General features: G+C 36.1%; 1 pseudogene; it reads left to right on the top strand.

Moving 5' to 3' along the window:
• Positions 1 to 12,250: 12,250 nt before the first annotated feature.
• Positions 12,251 to 16,695, top strand: LOC110738178 (annotated as a pseudogene).
• The last annotated feature ends 4,585 nt before the right edge of the window (positions 16,696 to 21,280 follow it).

Genomic DNA, 21,280 nt, shown 5'->3' with positions numbered 1-21,280 from the left:
TACATAAGATACCACAGCAGGTCCTGAGAATGTAGGAAATGGCAGATTGGAGTTCCAGGTTGAACTCCAAGTGCTTTCAATACTACATAATCTGGACTCCATGATGTGGTTTCTTCATGACATATTGCTGTGGTGTCCAACCTATCTTTAGCCAAGAGAACAGAAAAGGCGGTTGTCGCCGCAGGTTGGTGACAATAAAAAACAGCATAAGGAAATCCAACACGGTGACACACGATAACGAGTAAGACCTTGATTAGATGCTGAAGGTGGTGAAACAACTTGCAACCCTTTGACACCCAATGTGTCATTGACAAAGTTGAGAAGATCTTTTAGAGAGGTGGCACAATATTGCCACTTACCATTCATGGGCTTCTTCTGCTCACACATGTGAAGTGTGAGGTTGACCGCATAAGCAGCTTTTGAATTGCTACTTATGTTGAAAGAATTGGCATAGGAATAATTGTCTTTGGCAAGACCTCTTGCCAATACGCTGGGTTTGCTTATAGTCCCCTAACTTTGCAGAGAAGTACTAGAAATGATATGAGGAAAGCAGCAGCCATTATGAAAGCTCTATCTAGTTTACCACCTTGTAAAATATTCCACTTGCAAGTAATTTATACAGGCGTAGCGGGGATGTTTTTACGGTGCCATTTTCATAACATGATGTGGTGTCATGTTACGATTGATCTATTTTTTTTATTTATTTCTAGTGTAGCAGGTAAAAAAATCACTGCTTACATGCTATTAATAATAGACAGTGATACCCATTATAAACTTGCCTTGTAGCCCATTTAATGATGCCCAGTTTTACATAACCCATAATAATAAGGATGTCTTATTAAGTTATGCAGTATTCATTACGAAACGCGTAATTCCAATATTGTTACAACCCATTTAATAGATTCCTCCATAATTGCATAACTTGGCATTAATAAACTATTCTTCATTAGTTTGTGCGTTTATTTTCCAATACAGTATTATTGATTTCCGCTATTGTACATCAATGACAACTTCCTCAACCAATATATAGTTATCCCAATATACACTAAATTTAAGAGTCTTGATGAAGATATTAATTTGGAACTTTTATCAAAAATAAAAACAAAAAAATTAAAAAAAAAAAAACCTCACATAACGTTTTATTGAATATCTTTCCACGAAAGTTCTTTTTAAGAAGGAATAAAAAAGAAAATGCCTTGATTGATTACCATATCACAGAAGTTCTTTTTAAGAAGGAATTAAAAAGATAATGCCTTGATTGATTACAATTTACGATAGCACGAAAATTCTTTTTAGGAAGTAATCAAAAAGATTGTATGGGATGATATATGGCGAGGGTTGATATGCTCTAAAAAGCAGACATATCGGCCAGATAAGGGCTGATATGCTCCAAAAAGCAGACATATCGACCATGTGGGCCCTTCAATACTTGGCACGTGGCAGTCTTTTCATTGACACTTGGCGAGAAAAGCCTTCCATGTCTTATAGCCACCTGTCACGAAATTTATTATAAATAGTAGGTTAAGCTTCATTAAATGGTAAGCATTAATTACTCTCTCTCTCTCTCTCTCTACTTTCTCTCTCTTACTTACCTTTTCTTAAACACATTCTAACTTTATCATCGGAGTGGTTATCCCCAGAACACCCCGGGGTTAGCTAACTTCAGCTCATTGTGTTCTCAGCTTGCCGATAGGAGTATCAGGATCTCAGGCTCGGGTTCTCGGGTTATCGCATCCAAACAGAAAGAATTTGGCGCTAGAAGGAGGGGGGCGTTTGGTCTGGTTGTCGTCTGCCCTCTATTTTTTCTCAACTTGGATGTCGGGTACTCTGGTGTTGACAGCTCCGACATTGCCGCCTCGGCGATTTCTCAAAGTGGATAACTTTCTCTTCTTTGATTGGTCATCAGACATCTTTTCAGCTTTTCTTTTGGGATTGACTGGGGAGGCACGGCTGCAATACGAGGCAAGTGTGTCGCAACTGGAGCTGGGAGCTCTAGGACACCTCTGAATGACTCTCTTCCTGTCAGCTAACAATCCAAGCTGCTTATTATCTAACTTGTCGACACCTGTTAAAAAATATATATATAAAAATAGGGGTTAAAGTTATGATAAGTTGGTATGATATAGATATTAGACAATGAAAAATAAAATCTTAAAAATAATTACAAATAGTGGGTTAATACCATAACAGTCAGTCCAGCACAGACCGACATGTGACAATGGGGCATTGCCGAGAATGTACCCCACATTAGGAACCCACACCTTTGGAGCAAGGCGAGATCTACCTTCATCATCCTGGGATTCAATAATGTCAAAATAATTGACAGCTCTAAGTTCATGACGGCCAAGTTCTCTCTCAGGATAGTGTCAAATCGAGGATGTGGCCGGTAAAAAGTTCTCCGAATAGGATAATCATCGGGAACAGATAAAAAGAAAAACTTGTCTTGCCACCCTTTACAACTAGATAAGTTAGGGTGAACGGTGTATTTCCTAGAAGCAGTATACAAAGACCACCAACCCTCAAATTGACCATCTCTTTTTAAGGTCATCAGCTTCCGAAAAGTATTAAGAGTTAGGGGAAAATTCCTATACAACATAACCCACACAAGAGCGATTACGACACGAATTGTGGGAGGGGTTATCTGGACTAAACAGACATTCCAAGCTTTTAAAATTTTTGCCACAAACGGATGAAGGGGAAACCGTAAACCAAAATCAAAATGCTTAGCGTAAACAGCAACATGACCAGCAGGACAATCTAGTACAGAAGATCACGCGGCCGGAAGAAAAAGGTCATAACCATTAGGAAGGTTATAAAATCGCTTAGCGCGACGGCAGTAATCTTTTTCTATTGCAGTTTTTCTGAATTTATCACTTATTATAGCTTTTCCTACTTTACTGCTCCTTGAAAAAACAAGAGGCTGCCGAAAATCATTGTCATCGGTCTCAGAGTTGTACTCTTCATCCAATCTCTCCTCTTGAATTACCTTCGCTGTTAAGTCAACAACGTTGTCCCTACTCTCATCATGGGAGTTGTCATCATCCTCATCCCCAAGAACTGAATTTACTGCGGATTCATGAACGGGAGATGATTGATCTTCAGGATGAGGTGGAGGACGCGCTTCTTTGTCGGAATCGGAAGAGCTAGGACTTACCACTTGGCCTTGCCCAGGTTTTTTACTTGATTCTGCAGCTTCCTTGGCCGCAACCTCGGGCTGATAACTTGTTTGCTTCATTCTCGGCATGGATGTGGTATTTACACCAATATTCCCGACGTTAGAGCCGTATTGGTCGAACCGTGTGTTGTCAAAGCTCCTCAGATGATAACGGACATTAACTGGTTCTATATCAAGAATTTTAGTGCCTTCCGGAATACAGGGATTAACAGGGCGAGTAGCCTTCTCACAGTCGGCGGCTAGTAGTTTGTGACGATAAAAAGCTTTCTTTTGTTCTTCTGGGGATAACGGCTGAAACGGATTGTCAGTATTGTCAGAAAGGGAAGAAGCAGTCCCTCCAGAACGGTCGAGGTCTTTCCCCAACGATTGTCTAATAAGACGATGCCTAATAGTGCTAAGGGAAGGAAGTTCTTCCTCAATACTACTATTGGACATCTAATATCTTAACTTGAAATTTTTTAAAAAAAGGGGGGGATAAAAAATCGAATTATGAAGCATGCAAATCCTTTTTTAACAAAAAAATATAATTAAATTCTGTAAATACCTTAAAGCTATTCGCCAAGAGAGCAGAACTTCAATTGTACTTCTGTATAACGAGCTGACAAATAGGCAGTGGCTTGCTATGGCAGCGACGGAAGTGAAGATAGAAACCCTTTTCTCTGAAATCTCAGTTTTTAACCGACTTTTCGCTTTTTAAAAAAATGGGATGTGAAAAGTAAAACAAAAAATTTGTAAAAAGGGAAGAAACTGATGTGACGGTTGAGTCAGAAATCCAATGGCTAGGACAATGTGTAAAATTTAAATGCAAACCGATAGATTAACAACACGTGTCCTCCCCCAAAGCATGTTTCCCGCTTAACACCTAGCAAACGATTCATCTCCTAAACGACTGCGTTTTAGAAGTTCTTTTATTAAGCTGACCTTGTGTCCTATCGGTACACAAGGTCACTTGGGGGGAAAACTGAGTTTTTCGCTCCCAGTTCTTTTATTAAGCCGACCTTGTGTCCTATCGGTACACAAGGTCACTTGGGGGGAAAACGGAGTTTTTCGCTCCTAGTTCTTTTATTAAGCTAACCTTGTGTCCTATCGGTACACAAGGTCACTTGGGGGGAAAACGAAGTTTTTCGCTCCCAGTTCTTTTATTCAGCTGACCTTGTGTCCTATCGGTACACAAGGTCACTTGGGGGGAAAATGAAATTTTTCGCTCGTAGACCTGGTGTCCTATCGGTACACAAGGTCTAAAACACCCACGAAAATTACAATAGATATTATAATAAATATGTTTAACAGAGTGCAAGAAACATAGTATTGAACCAAATAGATTAATAACACATTTTTCTGATATAAAAAGAAAGCCTAAACATAGCATGACATAAAAAATATTTATTATCCGAAAGTGAGAACGTCGATCAATAATCTAACGTCCTCACTTGGGGGGCTAGTTGTATGGGATGATATATGACGATGGCTGATATGCTCTAAAAAGCAGACATATCGGCCAGATAAGGGCTGATATGCTCCAAAAAGCAGACATATCGGCCATGTGGGCCCTTCAATACTTGGCACGTGGCAGTCTTTTCATTGACACTTGGCGAGAAAAGTCTTGCATGTCTTATAGCCACCTGTCACGAAATTTATTATAAATAGTAGGTTAAGCTTCATTAAATGGTAAGCATTAATTACTCTCTCTCTCTCTCTCTCTCTACTTTCTCTCTCTTACTTACCTTCTCTTAAACACATTCTAACTTTATCATCGGAGTGGTTATCCCCGAAACACCCCGGGGTTAGCTAACTTATGCTCATTGTGTAGGTTTTCAGCTTGCCGATAGGAGTATCAGGATCTCAGGCTCGGGTTCTCGGGTTATCGGATCCAGACAGAAACAAAGATAATGCCTTGATTAATTACCATATCACGAAAAGTTATTTTTAGGATGGAACAAAAAAGATAATGTCTTGATTGATTACTATATCACATTTTTATTTTATTTTATTTATTTATTTATTTTTTTTTTTTTTTGGTAAGGAGTTAAAAAATACCTTGATTGATTACCATTCCGTAAAAGCTCTTTTATACAAGCTACTTTATAAGATATAACTATATAAGGTAATCCATACTTGCCTAAATAATAAAATGATTTGTTAGTTGTTACACATATATAGTATTGCTAGGCTCATTTCCTTCAAAAAAAAAAAAAAAAAAGTATTGCTAGGCTCCTATAGAAGTTTCATACTCCCTATATAGTAGACAGTATAAAGAGATTTAACCTTATCTTGCTTGATCATCGCATTGTGTGTGTATTCTAAAAAAAATTTGTCCTTCCATCACACTAAATTTGCAGCATTTGATTCTACACAATATCCTAAATTTGTATTTAATCAATTATATTTTAATTCAATTGTATTTGAAAGCAATACGAAGTATTAGATAAATACTTGTAGAATTAGATAGAATTAGGCAGAAAATAGCTTGACTTTCATTGAAGGTTACTGTCGAAATATATAATACAAAGCTCTCTAGAATCCTAGTCCTAGACAAACATGGAAACTAGAGAAGATAAGGAAATAGAAAAGATATCATAACAAATAATTATTCTCCTAAATATATGATATTTCCTAAATATATATCCTAATAATACTCCCTCTGTTTCTGAAAGTTTGACTCATTTTGTATTTGCACGGTCCCCAATGAACATTTTTTACCATTAAAAACTTCGGCCGTCTATAAGTAAATTTTTTAAAAAGTTGATAATTGAAAATTTTATCATAAAGGGAATCTAATTCATTTGTTAATTTATTTTGATAATATAAATCATAAAATGTGGTATAAGGGCTTGTTCACATTTACTGAACTGAGCTGAACTGAACTAAACTGATTGGAGCTGAACTGAACTGATTGGAGCTGAGCTGAAGTGAGCTGAAATGAATATTTATGAGAGAAGAAAATTAAAATTTGAATTGAACTGAACTGAACTGATTAGAGTTAAACTGAACAGAACTGAAATTAAGTAAATGTGAACAGACCCTAAATTATTTAATTAAAACTACATGAATAGTACGTGAATCGAACTTTCAGAAATGGATAGTATAATATTCTGATAGTATATGTCATAAGGGTCAATCAATATCCCACACAACAGATATGTTTCTAGCTATGTATTCATAAGAAATTTTGGTCAAAGTGTGACTCAAAATATAAGGAAATTGAGTTATTGCCAAAGTGTAAGGAGTATAAATAAAAAGATAACTAGCTGTAGACACCCATTTGTGTCTCCCCAAAACCAAATCCAGTGATGAGTACCTTTCACGTCGAATCATAATCGAATGAAGCGAAAGTGTGGAAAGTCTAGTGTTGCGGATAGTTTTATTTATTTTCTCTCCTCTCTGTTTTTGAAAACTTTATTAAGAAAAAAGTCAATCCAGTTTGTTTGGTCCATGATATGGGTCCAATAATAGTGTAGTTGGATGGGGCTTGCCAAGACTTTCCAACGATATATTATAAGCCCAATTCCGATGAATATTGAGGAAGTTATGGCCAATTTACTAAGCTGAGCCCGGTTTGAGCCTTATATACGGCCCAATGATCTAGAGGAGGGCTTAATATGATTTATCATTCCTAATGCAATTGGGAATGGTTTTAGTCTTCTACATTCTTCTAGAAAGTTCTTTTCATTCCTAATTCAATTAGCATTGATAAATTGACTTTTTGTTGACTTTTCAGAGTTTTAATTAAAATCAAAGAGCATTTTTGAGGAAAATATACGATTTTATCCTCCTGAACGACAAAACTTATCTGATTTTTGAAAACGCGTCAAAAACAGGCCTGGCGCCTGACATTAGGCATTGGCACCTGGATCTAGGCCTGGCGCCTGGCACTAATGTTGGCGTCTGGCGCCAATTAGCCATGGTTGGCGCCAGCTCTGTTTTAGGTGCGCCAAGTGCTCTGTTTTGATATTTTATCTTTTTGGCTAATTTCTCTATACATAACGTATTAAAAACTCCGTTTTCATTCACCAATTGTCATCAACAACCAGCTTTTAAATTATATCCACCTACAACCAATTCTCATTCTCTTAAATTCATTCATCTCTCTTTCTCTCTCTTCTAAAACTTGCTTTTACATACAAAATTCCGCATTCGCAAGATCTAGAAACACCTAGCCATATTCGAAGTTGCCTTTGCCCTAGACGTGAAAGGTTTAATTTCTGAGGGTTTGGTCCCAAATCTCTCTTTCAATTATTTAATTTAATTGTTGTTTATTATTTTCCTTGAAGTTACTAACGTGTGTATTTTGTTATTAGAAAGAGGTACGAGACATCAAAGTAAGTACTTTAATGATTTTTAATTGATGTTATGATCATGTTTAAATTGTTATTATGATATTCCTAGTATCATGTCTAGGGTAATTTTAATACTAAATATGATTGTTACGATGCTTCCTATGTTCTTCCTAATATTTATGATTGTTGGTATCATGTTAGGGTTAAAGATTTGATTTTTATTGCTTAGTGACATGCTAGGGTTTGTTATTAATCTTATTAGTATCATGCCTAGGATTTTATGCTTTAATATTAACATGAACATGATTATGATTATAATAATTTATAATGATTATGAATATTATTATTATTATTATTTTGATGATAATTATTTTAATATGCCGATTATTATTATGACGATTATTTTTATGATTATTATTATCTTGATGATGATTATAATTTTATGATGATCATGATTATTTATTATTATTATGTTGCTTGATGATATTTATTTTTATTGATTGATCACGCCTTTTATGCATGTTTAAAGGGAATTGGTATTTGTAATCACGCTTAATGAGATAATTAATAATCTTGTTTAGGGTTAATTTGATTATAATTTCAAGTGATCGCCAATAATAGTTTATTTGTGCATTAAATTCAACCAACATAGATAAACAGGTTTAGGGTTAATCCTATTGATTGCATGTTAATTAAAAAGCGCACCATGAATACGATCAGAATAAAGTAGAGGCCTATTATTAGGGCAGGTTCAATCTCTTTTAGGTTGGATTTGTACCTTCATCCCCGAGCCCTTATTTGGTTCAAGACCTTATGGAGTTAACGATCTCTTGGATCGTTAAGGGGTGTAACTTTCACCTCGTGAACGGTTTACAAGTTCCTAAAACTTGTTGGCGACTCTTTTGCTCTAGCTTCCTTCCCTTTGGACGCCACCGTACTTTAGTGTATGATCACAGTGGGGTTCAAGTTTGGGATAATGCTTGAAATATTCCCTACACTAGCATATACTGATTTTTCACTCTTTGTTAAGGAGTCTTAATTTAAAACTATATTTAAATACTACGTATAAAAAATAATTTGGTCCAAAATATATTTCTTATTTTATCCCAAATCAAGCAATTTAAAATATTATTTTATATTATTTATTCAAGCTTTCTTCTATTTTGAACCTGATGGCATAATTATTTTTATTTTCTTTAGTTCACATTTGATGATTTTTCATTTACCAACTCTGTTAGGTTATATATATATATATATATATATATATATATATATATATATATATATATATATATATATATATATATATATATATATATATATATATATATTTATATATGTGTGTGTGTGTGTATATATATATATATATATATATATATGTATATATATATATATATGTATATATATATATGTATATATATTATATATATATATATATGTATATATATATTATATATTATATATATATATATTATACATGATTTTTTTTACTATAAATATTTATTATACATTAAAAAGTTTTTTTTTTTTTTTTTTTTTGGTGGAAGAAAACATTAAAAAGTAATTACTTGTATAGGAATTTATATAAAGTTATGGTTAAATATTCTCTTAAAAAAAAGTTATGATTAGATTCCTAAGGGCCTGTTCACATTTACTGAACTGAACTGAGCTGAACTGAACTGAGCTAAACTGAACTGGACTGATTGGAGCTGAACTGGACTGAATGGAACTGAACTGAACTGAACTGAATTGATTGGAACTGAACTGAACTGAATTGAGCTGAAATGAATATTTTATGAGAGAGGGAAATTAAGAGCTGAACTGAACTGAAATTAAGTAAATGTGAACAGGCCCTAAGTTGGTAAATATATTATTTTACAATTTTAATATCTTGCGTTTTTTTTTTGATAGGATTTTGTGTATATTCTCTATTAATTTTTTAAAAAAATACTAAGGAAACACCAGAAGATGACATGATCATTTTTTATGTGTCTTTTAGGGCCCGTTTGGTTGGGGTTAATAATCAAAGGGAATCGGAATGAACTGATATCATTCCCTTTGTTGTTGTTTGTTTGTCACTTTTTTTATTCCCTTTACCCATTTTTATTTTTGAGTTCACCCATTTTTAGTCTACATTGATTCCCCACCCCCCTAGACTTTCCCATTCCCTTTCCCTAGCCACCATACCCACCACCATTGTACTTGCCGGAACTAGCCCAACCACCTCGCCACGGACCTAGTCCCCACCGCCGGACTCGCCGCACTTCCCCCACAACTCGCCGGAGCCCGCGCACCTCCCCCACCTCTCCCCTCGAAAAAACCTCCCCTCCCCGGAAAAACTTCCACCACCACGCAAAAACCCTAGAAAACACCATCCCTCCCCTTAAAAACGCCGGCCGACCTTCCCCCCACCCTCGAAACCCTAGCGGCTAGGGTTTCGAGGGCGGGGGAAGGTCGGCCGACGTTTTTAAGGGGAGGGATGGTGTTTTCTAGGGTTTTTTCATGGTGGTGGAAGTTTTTTCCGGGGAGGTTAGGGGCTGCGAGGGGTGGGGGAGGTGCGCCCAGGGCTGCCGATTTCCGTCGACGTTGTGGTTGGGCGGTGGGGTGGCTCCTGGTGGCTGGAAAAGTGAAGAAAGGGGATGTGTGGTGGTGGTGGTGATTCCCTTTGTTTATTGAAAACCAAACAACACGGTACTTGGAAAGGGTTTCATTCCATTCTCCTACATTCCCTTTGTTCATTCCATTCCGATTCCCCCGCGCGAACCAAACGACCCCTTAGTATATAGTTATCGATTGATTGATAGTGAGACGCCCGTCCAAGGCCCATAATTTACAGCCATATTAATATTATGTTGTAAATAAAGAAAAGTTAGGGATATTCTACAATATAACCCACTATTTTTAGAATTTCTACGTCGTACCCTTACTTTTTAAAATTTCTATATAGTAACCCGCAAGTTCATTTAGTAACTATACAATAACTTTGTCCTTATCCCACCATTAACAAATTCTGTTAGTGAGTCCCAAATTCTTAATATTTTTTTAATCGATTTGCGAGTTGGTAAACGTTCCGTTAAAGGTTTTGGGGTTATTTCGGTTCTAAAGGGTCCAAATTGAGCTTAGATTCGGCAAATATGAAACGTAAATACCTCGTTTTGCGTATTAAAAAAATCTCGATTTGCGTGTTTACATTTTAATATGTAAAACGAGGTATTTATGTTTGTTTTTTTTTGGCAAATCTAAGCTAAATTTGGACCCTTTAGACTTTAACGCAACAATTTACAACGCGTAAAAATCAATAAAAATATTAAAAATTGGAGAGTGGGCCACACTAACGGAATTTATTAACAGTGGGATGAACGGCAAGGTTACTACTCCCTCCGTCCCCAAATGATAGTCCCTTATGGGCAAAAATCACGGGAATTAAGAAACTTAAATAAATGTAATAAAATTAGGACTTGTTTACATTTACTGAACTGAACTGAACTGAACTGATTGGAGCTTAACTGAACTGGGCTGAAATGAATATTCTATGAGAGAAGGAAATTAGAAGTTGAACTGATTGGAGCTGAACTGAACATTTTATAAGAGAAGGAAATTAGGAGCTGAACTGAACTGAACTGAAATTAAGTAAATGTAAACAGACCCTTACATTGAAAAGATAAATTTACATTGGGTATGTAAAATAATGGAGGGAGAAAGTAATAAAAGTACATTGAAAAACAAAATTTATATGAAAAAGTTAAATTTGCACAAATATATTACAATTGAAGGGAATTTTCAATTTTGATCAAAAATTGATATTAATAATACTTTGAAAAAGCAAATGGCACTATCAATTTAGGACTAAAAATAGGTCATAAGGGACTATCACTTGAGGAGGGAGGGAGTATATAGTTACTAAATAAACCTGCAGGTTACTATATTAAAGGCTCAAAAAGTATGGACACATTGTAGAATTTCCAAAAGTAGCGGGTTATACGGTAGAATTTCCCAAAAAGTTAAAAGCCTTATGCTAACAGTAAAGTAAAAAAGATAGAGTTAAGAAAACAAAATTAAATTTCTAAAATTTTGAAGTCAATAAAATCAAATCACGGTAATTAATTTATTACTATAAACGTTTTTGGTAAATCATAGTTGATTGTTGTTATTATTGCTTGATTATGCGTATAACTCAAATGAATAACGCTGTTATTAGAGTTAAATGCATAATGAAGAAAAATAACAACAATCACTTAAGAATATATAGTTTTCCCTTTTTGTTCGAAAAGTCCATGTTCATTTTCAATTTCTTTCTCATCTCAACTCCTTTGTAATTGTAAGACTAATAGCTAAACATGGAGTTTGACATGAATTTGTTCCAATTCCAAAGTCCCATGTTTTAGCGACAATGTTCGATTTTTGCGCATTCATTCTTATTGATTGGTCTACTAGTATCATGGGTGTGCAACGTGGTAAAAAGTGGTCATATCATTATCAACCGTCACCCGGAAGACAAGAACAAGGACAAGAGAGTTTACTTATTATGGTCTTCTGTAGCTCTTTTTGGGTACAACCTAGTCATTGTGTTGTTCTGCTTGCATTATTATTACTTCAATACTGATCACGACCATGTTGCTAGGGTGAGGTTGATCCTTTTCGACTTCACGGTAAGGGCACTTGCTTGGTTTCTTGTGGTCATTTACTTGCAATGTAACAAAACTATCTTAGAGTTTCCCTTACTTGTCACAATTTGGTGGGGGTTTAACCTTGTTGTTTCTATTTATTGCCTTGTAACACAACTCCGATATGTTAACTTTGTTGTGTTAGTGTTGGATATCCTATACAATGTGTAGGAGTTTTGTTTTTGTTTTTCTTTTGCTGGAATTCGAATTCTATTGGCGATGAGGGTGGCCTTCAGCAGTCCCTTTTAGCTTCAGATGGTCCAGACAATAGAGTTGATGGTCCAGATAAGGTTGCGATAGTTACACTCAGGACAAGAGCTGCCCTTATTCAGAGCATCTATAGCAAGGCCTTGACACTCTCCTGCACATCAAATGAAGAAGGCCGCACAACTGGTGAGATGATTAATATAATGTCAGTTGATGCAGAAAGAGTTGGCCACTTTGGTGCCTACATACACGATCCATTGTTGATCATGTTGCAACTTGCATTGGCCTTATCAATCTTGTATACAACTCTTGGGCTTGCCTCAATTGCGGCATTTGTTGCAACCGTGCTTGTGATGCTGGCATACTATCCTGTTTCTAAGTTGTTCAGTAAGTATTACAAAAGTTTAATGCAATCCAGGGACCAAAGAATGAAGGTTACAGCTGAGATACTAAAGAACATGAGAATTCTGAAGCTTCAAGCTTGGGATATGAATTTCTTATCCAAAATTTATGACTTGAGAAATGTTGAGAATGAATGGTTGAAAAAGGCTGTTAGTTCTTTGGCATTAACGGTTTCTGTATTCTGGATTTCCCCAACATTTGTGTCTGTGATCACTTTCAGCACTTGCATGCTCATCGGTGTCCCTCTAGAATCTGGGAAGGTCTTGTCTGCTATTGCAACATTCAAAATGCTTCAAAGTGCCATCATAGAGCTACCAAACCTAATCTCTACTATAACTCAAACAAGAGTTTCTTTATTGAGAATTGCTTCATTCCTCTCCCTTAATGAGTTAAGTGTTGATGCTGTGGTGAAGCTTCTTGCATCTAGGATTGATAATCAGGTAGCTGTCGAGATTAGTGGAGGAAATTTTACCTGGGATCACTTAGCTCCACATCCTACATTGAAGGATATCAACATCAAAGTTGAGCAAGGAATGAGGATAGCAATTTGTGGTACGGTTGGTTCTGGTAAATCAACCTTGCTATCATGCATACTTGGGGAAGTGCCAAAGGTCTCTGGTGTCTTAAGCCTAGGGGGGTCCACTGCTTATGTTCCTCAAAGTGCTTGGATACAAGTGGAAGTATAGTCGATAATATCTTGTTTGGCAAAGAAATGCATGTAGAGAAATACAACAGGGTCCTAAAGGCATGCTCCTTGAGAAAGGATCTCGAGGTCTTGCCCTTTGGAGATCAAACAGTCATTGGTGAGAGAGGTATTAATTTGAGTGGTGGACAGAAGCAAAGGATACAAATTGCACGAGCAATATACCATGATGCTGACATTTATCTTTTAGATGATCCGTTCAGTGCAGTTGATGCTCACACTGGAACTCATCTCTTTAAGGTAATACTATGAGTCTTTTGATATGAGGCCACTAATATATTTATGTGTCTGTGCCTGGCCCGTCTGAATGTCTATATCTTGAATGTTAAATAATGATTGCATCTCACTACCAATATTGAAGAGTTTTCTGATAGTTACTGAAATGTAGTGTATACTTTTATTAATTTAGTTAGTTATTTCATTACACCTTTGGTACAGGACTGCATTCTAGAGCTCTTAGAATCGAAAATAGTAAAGTATGTCACCCACCAAGTGGAGTTCTTACGTGCTGCTGATATGATTCTGGTGAGTTTTGAACATCGAAAACAGTAATGTATGTCACATTTATATTGCAAGTATGTAATTTAACAATTGACCAATGTTCTAATGAATGCCTTGTCTAAAAGGTCATGAAAGAAGGGAGTATACAGCAAGCTGGAACTTACAAGGATATTCTAAATTCAGGCACAGATCTAAGGGAACTTGTGGCAGCTCATGAACAAGCCTTATCTACTACACTTGATTCAATAGGGACTTGGTCAAACATAGCTAGTGTCATTGAGGATGACACTGATGAAAAAGCACCGAAAGAGGAGACTGATGATAGTGATGCTGATGAAGAACTAAAAGGACAACTCGTGCAAGAAGAAGAGAGAGAGAAAGGAAGAGTTAAAGCACACTTGTACTGGAAGTTTATCACAACAGCATACAGTGGAGGTTTAGTTCCCATCATATTAGTGTCTCAAATTCTTTTCCAGCTTCTCCAAATCTCAAGTAATTATTGGATGGCTTGGGCAACTCAAGATGCCAAACATGTTGCTGATGGCTATACTAGACTGATTGTGTACGTTGCATTGGGGGTTGGATGTTGTTTTTTGTATCCTAGTGAGATCATGGCTTCATGTGTTAGCTGGGTACAAGACGGCATCTTCACTCTTCTACAAGATGCATTCCTCACTATTTCGCGCTCCAATGTCTTTTTTTGATGCAACCCCCAGTGGGAGAATTTTAAGCAGGGTATGATTTCTAATATTATTCCTGGGCCACTTGTTTAATGTGAGATATTTGCATTGAAACCTGGCTTCAAGTGTCTTTGCATGCCATGGGGTAATATTTTGTGGCAGACAATTATACACTAGTACATGATTTACCTATACAAAAATAAAATCGTTTATTCAGTCATGTAATACAAGTACTTGTTTCAGGTGTCAACAGATCAAGCCTCTTTGGATACGGGTACCCCAAATAGAGTTGGTGGCTTTGCGTTCTCATTGATCTCACTTTTGGCGGTTATTGGGGTAATGTCACTGGTTGTATGGCAGGTTTACATGATTTTCATACCAGTTATTGCTGTCTCTCTGTGGTACCAGGTGAATACAATGGCTTAAACAATTAAATCACTACTCCATTCTTTCATCACCTTATTTTATCTTTTAAATTTTCTTCTTCAGAAATTTTATATAACTTCAGCAAGAGAACTATCCCGGTTGGTTGGAGTAAATAAAGCTCCAGTTATTCAGCATTTCTCTGAGAGTATATCTGGAGTTGCTGTTATCAGGAGCTTTGGTCGAGAGTCTAGATTCTGTGAAACGAGCACAAGTCTAATTAATGATTCTGCGAGGCCAACTTTCTACAATGCTGCTTCAACCCAATGGCTTAACTTCCGCCTAGACATGTTGTCTTCGCTTATCTTTGCTTGCACTCTAATTTTCTTGATCTATATTCCTGTGGGATCAATAGATCCAAGTATGCAGTCTTATTGATTCTTTGCATTATTCGTGTTTCTATATTCTATATGCAAGTCTGACTGATTCTATCTGTTTTCCTTTCTCTTCTGATTCAAGTCATTGCTGGTTTAGCTGTGGCATATGCACTCAATCTGAATGAGCTACAAAATCGTGTAATCTCAAATTTTTCTACAATGGAGAGTTCGATGATTTCAGTTGAGAGAATCCTTCAGTATACAAGCATTACAAGTGAGGCCTCTCTCGTTTTACAAAATAATAGGCCTGACCAATCTTGGCCGTCTTGTGGAGAGATTCATGTTGAAGATCTTCAGGTACTTTTCACCCTCATGTATTCTCAAAGACAAATGATGATATATTCACATTGACAGTTTGACACGCACGGTATATGTATATATAACAGGTTCGTTATGCTCCACAATTGCCACTTGTACTGCGAGGACTAACATGCACTTTCCAAGGAGGAAAGACGACTGGGATCGTAGGCAGAACAGGTTGCGGCAAATCAACCCTGATACAGGCTCTCTTCCGCATTGTAGAACCTGAGGCTGGGAAGATAGTTATTGATGAAATTGACATTTCGTCCATTGGATTGCATGATTTACGGTCTAGATTAAGCATAATCCCCCAAGACCCTACTATGTTTCAAGGAACTCTTCGAAGCAACTTAGACCCACTAGAAGAGTATAAAGATGAGCACATCTGGGAGGTATACTTAATTTCTGTGTTACATATGCACGCTCATATAAAATGAGCACACTGATCTATCATGATTTTTCTTTGTGTTAGGCCCTTGATAAGTGTCAGCTCGGAGATGAAGTTAGAAACAGGGAATCGAAGCTTGATTCAACTGGTACATATTGCTTAACTTGACCGCTTTTTCTTTCATTTTTTTTTTCCTTAATTGATTTTATAGTTGATGTTGATATCAGTAAGTGAGAATGGAGAAAACTGGAGTGTTGGCCAAAGACAACTTATATGTCTTGGGCGTGTACTCCTTAAGCGAAGCAAAGTGTTGGTGCTTGATGAAGCAACTGCTTCAGTGGATACTGCAACTGATAATCTCATCCAGCAAACCTTGAAAGAACACTTCTCTGATTCAACATTAATTGTAGTTGCACATCGGATTACTTCTGTAATCAATAGTGATCAAGTGATCGTCTTAAACGATGGAGTTGTCGAGGAATGTGACAGACCTTCAAGGTTGCTACTAAATCATTCCTCGTCATTTTCGAAGCTTGTCAATGAGTATACAACAAGATCAAAGTTAAAGAAATTGGATACAAGAATAACAAAGCCATAAACATTATAAAAGAATTAAAATAAGTAAAAGTGATAGTAGGGGGGTAAAAGCCAGAACCCGCTAAAAAACATTAAAATCGCTCCAAAGGTTTTGTGAAGGCCGGAAAACCGCTTAACTCTATTGCAGAAAATCCGAGTATATCTAGCTTCGCATCCTGTCAATTGTAATAAGAAGAGGCGGTCTGTCAAGAGGTTTAGTTCTCCCATAAAAGCTGACGTCTTCTTTATCAGGTGAATTGTAGCTACTACTTTGGTCGAAATCCAAAAACACGCAATTACCTCCGGAAAAAATCACTGAAAACCACCCAAAAAACATAACCCAAATACGAGAGACATAAACTTATGGCTCTTGCCATTAAAAATGGTGAGTTCTACGCTGAAAAATGACTGAGTTTGGTCGAAATTGACGACGGTACTTGTTTGTCGGTGCTCAGTTATTATTAATTTCTATGTTGTTATTATTGGTTTGCATACTGTTATTTTGAATTTGTATACTGTTCTAATAGTGTTGAATACTGTAATTGGGAGGAGAGAGACTACATTGTTACAGCATGGGGTAAATAATACGTGAAATTACATTTTTGCCCCGATATAGGCCCAACGAGCCCATACCTGGTAGTGGTCTATTACTACTCAGTGATTTAGTGGTATTTGTGTTTGTGCATTCCCTCGGTTTTTGATACAGTTTAACAAAACTCGAGTTACTCTATCCGCATAAAGGTGAGGCCATTCTTAGGCTCGGTCGATAAAGGTGAGGTCAAATCGGGTCGAGTTGGGCTAGGTCTAATTATAAATTAAACTTGAGTCATGCTAAACTGTTAGGTCCATATGAGCCAGAATTTAAATATGATATTTTTCGGGTAAGTTTCAGATCAGGTTAGTCGGGTTAGGTTTTAATCTGAATTCGGGTAAAAATTGAAATACGGGTCAATATTAGTTAGTTTAACGACCTGGATAAAATCTAATCACGGGTCACTAAACAGATTACTATAATTCAGGTAAGTAGTAAGTTATGTTTGGTGTTTATTATTAAAACTTAATTAAGTTGAGTGTGTTGTTTTAAAGAATACTACAAGAAGGGGGGGTTGAATTGTAGTATGAGAATTTAGCCAAACTTTTTGCGGAATTAAAATTAAGTTAGCTAAAGGAACTGAAAGATTAACATACCTGGTAGTGGTCTATTACTACTCAGTGATTTAGTGGTATTTGTGTTTGTGCATTCCCTCGGTTTTTGATACAGTTTAACAAAACTCGAGTTACTCTATCCGCATAAAGGTGAGGCCATTCTTAGGCTCGGTCGATAAAGGTGAGGTCAAATCGGGTCGAGTTGGGCTAGGTCTAATTATAAATTAAACTTGAGTCATGCTAAACTGTTAGGTCCATATGAGCCAGAATTTAAATATGATATTTTTCGGGTAAGTTTCAGATCAGGTTAGTCGGGTTAGGTTTTAATCTGAATTCGGGTAAAAATTGAAATACGGGTCAATATTAGTTAGTTTAACGACCTGGATAAAATCTAATCACGGGTCACTAAACAGATTACTATAATTCAGGTAAGTAGTAAGTTATGTTTGGTGTTTATTATTAAAACTTAATTAAGTTGAGTGTGTTGTTTTAAAGAATACTACAAGAAGGGGGGGTTGAATTGTAGTATGAGAATTTAGCCAAACTTTTTGCGGAATTAAAATTAAGTTAGCTAAAGGAACTGAAAGATTAACATACCTGGTAGTGGTCTATTACTACTCAGTGATTTAGTGGTATTTGTGTTTGTGCATTCCCTCGGTTTTTGATACAGTTTAACAAAACTCGAGTTACTCTATCCGCATAAAGGTGAGGCCATTCTTAGGCTCGGTCGATAAAGGTGAGGTCAAATCGGGTCGAGTTGGGCTAGGTCAAATTATAAATTAAACTTGAGTCATGCTAAACTGTTAGGTCCATATGAGCCAGAATTTAAATATGATATTTTTCGGGTAAGTTTCAGATCAGGTTAGTCGGGTTAGGTTTTAATCTGAATTCGGGTAAAAATTGAAATACGGGTCAATATTAGTTAGTTTAACGACCTGGATAAAATCTAATCACGGGTCACTAAACAGATTACTATAATTCAGGTAAGTAGTAAGTTATGTTTGGTGTTTATTATTAAAACTTAATTAAGTTGAGTGTGTTGTTTTAAAGAATACTACAAGAAGGGGGGGTTGAATTGTAGTATGAGAATTTAGCCAAACTTTTTGCGGAATTAAAATTAAGTTAGCTAAAGGAACTGAAAGATTAACATACCTGGTAGTGGTCTATTACTACTCAGTGATTTAGTGGTATTTGTGTTTGTGCATTCCCTCGGTTTTTGATACAGTTTAACAAAACTCGAGTTACTCTATCCGCATAAAGGTGAGGCCATTCTTAGGCTCGGTCGATAAAGGTGAGGTCAAATCGGGTCGAGTTGGGCTAGGTCTAATTATAAATTAAACTTGAGTCATGCTAAACTGTTAGGTCCATATGAGCCAGAATTTAAATATGATATTTTTCGGGTAAGTTTCAGATCAGGTTAGTCGGGTTAGGTTTTTAATCTGAATTCGGGTAAAAATTGAAATACGGGTCAATATTAGTTAGTTTAACGACCTGGATAAAATCTAATCACGGGTCACTAAACAGATTACTATAATTCAGGTAAGTAGTAAGTTATGTTTGGTGTTTATTATTAAAACTTAATTAAGTTGAGTGTGTTGTTTTAAAGAATACTACAAGAAGGGGGGGTTGAATTGTAGTATGAGAATTTAGCCAAACTTTTTGCGGAATTAAAATTAAGTTAGCTAAAGGAACTGAAAGATTAACATACCTGGTAGTGGTCTATTACTACTCAGTGATTTAGTGGTATTTGTGTTTGTGCATTCCCTCGGTTTTTGATACAGTTTAACAAAACTCGAGTTACTCTATCCGCATAAAGGTGAGGCCATTCTTAGGCTCGGTCGATAAAGGTGAGGTCAAATCGGGTCGAGTTGGGCTAGGTCTAATTATAAATTAAACTTGAGTCATGCTAAACTGTTAGGTCCATATGAGCCAGAATTTAAATATGATATTTTTCGGGTAAGTTTCAGATCAGGTTAGTCGGGTTAGGTTTTAATCTGAATTCGGGTAAAAATTGAAATACGGGTCAATATTAGTTAGTTTAACGACCTGGATAAAATCTAATCACGGGTCACTAAACAGATTACTATAATTCAGGTAAGTAGTAAGTTATGTTTGGTGTTTATTATTAAAACTTAATTAAGTTGAGTGTGTTGTTTTAAAGAATACTACAAGAAGGGGGGGTTGAATTGTAGTATGAGAATTTAGCCAAACTTTTTGCGGAATTAAAATTAAGTTAGCTAAAGGAACTGAAAGATTAACATACCTGGTAGTGGTCTATTACTACTCAGTGATTTAGTGGTATTTGTGTTTGTGCATTCCCTCGGTTTTTGATACAGTTTAACAAAACTCGAGTTACTCTATCCGCATAAAGGTGAGGCCATTCTTAGGCTCGGTCGATAAAGGTGAGGTCAAATCGGGTCGAGTTGGGCTAGGTCTAATTATAAATTAAACTTGAGTCATGCTAAACTGTTAGGTCCATATGAGCCAGAATTTAAATATGATATTTTTCGGGTAAGTTTCAGATCAGGTTAGTCGGGTTAGGTTTTAATCTGAATTCGGGTAAAAATTGAAATACGGGTCAATATTAGTTAGTTTAACGACCTGGATAAAATCTAATCACGGGTCACTAAACAGATTACTATAATTCAGGTAAGTAGTAAGTTATGTTTGGTGTTTATTATTAAAACTTAATTAAGTTGAGTGTGTTGTTTTAAAGAATACTACAAGAAGGGGGGGTTGAATTGTAGTATGAGAATTTAGCCAAACTTTTTGCGGAATTAAAATTAAGTTAGCTAAAGGAACTGAAAGATTAACATACCTGGTAGTGGTCTATTACTACTCAGTGATTTAGTGGTATTTGTGTTTGTGCATTCCCTCGGTTTTTGATACAGTTTAACAAAACTCGAGTTACTCTATCCGCATAAAGGTGAGGCCATTCTTAGGCTCGGTCGATAAAGGTGAGGTCAAATCGGGTCGAGTTGGGCTAGGTCTAATTATAAATTAAACTTGAGTCATGCTAAACTGTTAGGTCCATATGAGCCAGAATTTAAATATGATATTTTTCGGGTAAGTTTCAGATCAGGTTAGTCGGGTTAGGTTTTAATCTGAATTCGGGTAAAAATTGAAATACGGGTCAATATTAGTTAGTTTAACGACCTGGATAAAATCTAATCACGGGTCACTAAACAGATTACTATAATTCAGGTAAGTAGTAAGTTATGTTTGGTGTTTATTATTAAAACTTAATTAAGTTGAGTGTGTTGTTTTAAAGAATACTACAAGAAGGGGGGGTTGAATTGTAGTATGAGAATTTAGCCAAACTTTTTGCGGAATTAAAATTAAGTTAGCTAAAGGAACTGAAAGATTAACATACCTGGTAGTGGTCTATTACTACTCAGTGATTTAGTGGTATTTGTGTTTGTGCATTCCCTCGGTTTTTGATACAGTTTAACAAAACTCGA

Source organism: Chenopodium quinoa, unplaced genomic scaffold (assembly GCF_001683475.1).
Source record: "Chenopodium quinoa cultivar QQ74 unplaced genomic scaffold, ASM168347v1, whole genome shotgun sequence".
In the NCBI taxonomy this organism is placed as follows: Eukaryota; Viridiplantae; Streptophyta; class Magnoliopsida; order Caryophyllales; family Amaranthaceae; genus Chenopodium; species Chenopodium quinoa.
Note: the sequence above shows the minus strand (reverse complement) of the source record. Positions and strands in the feature narration are given on the sequence as shown.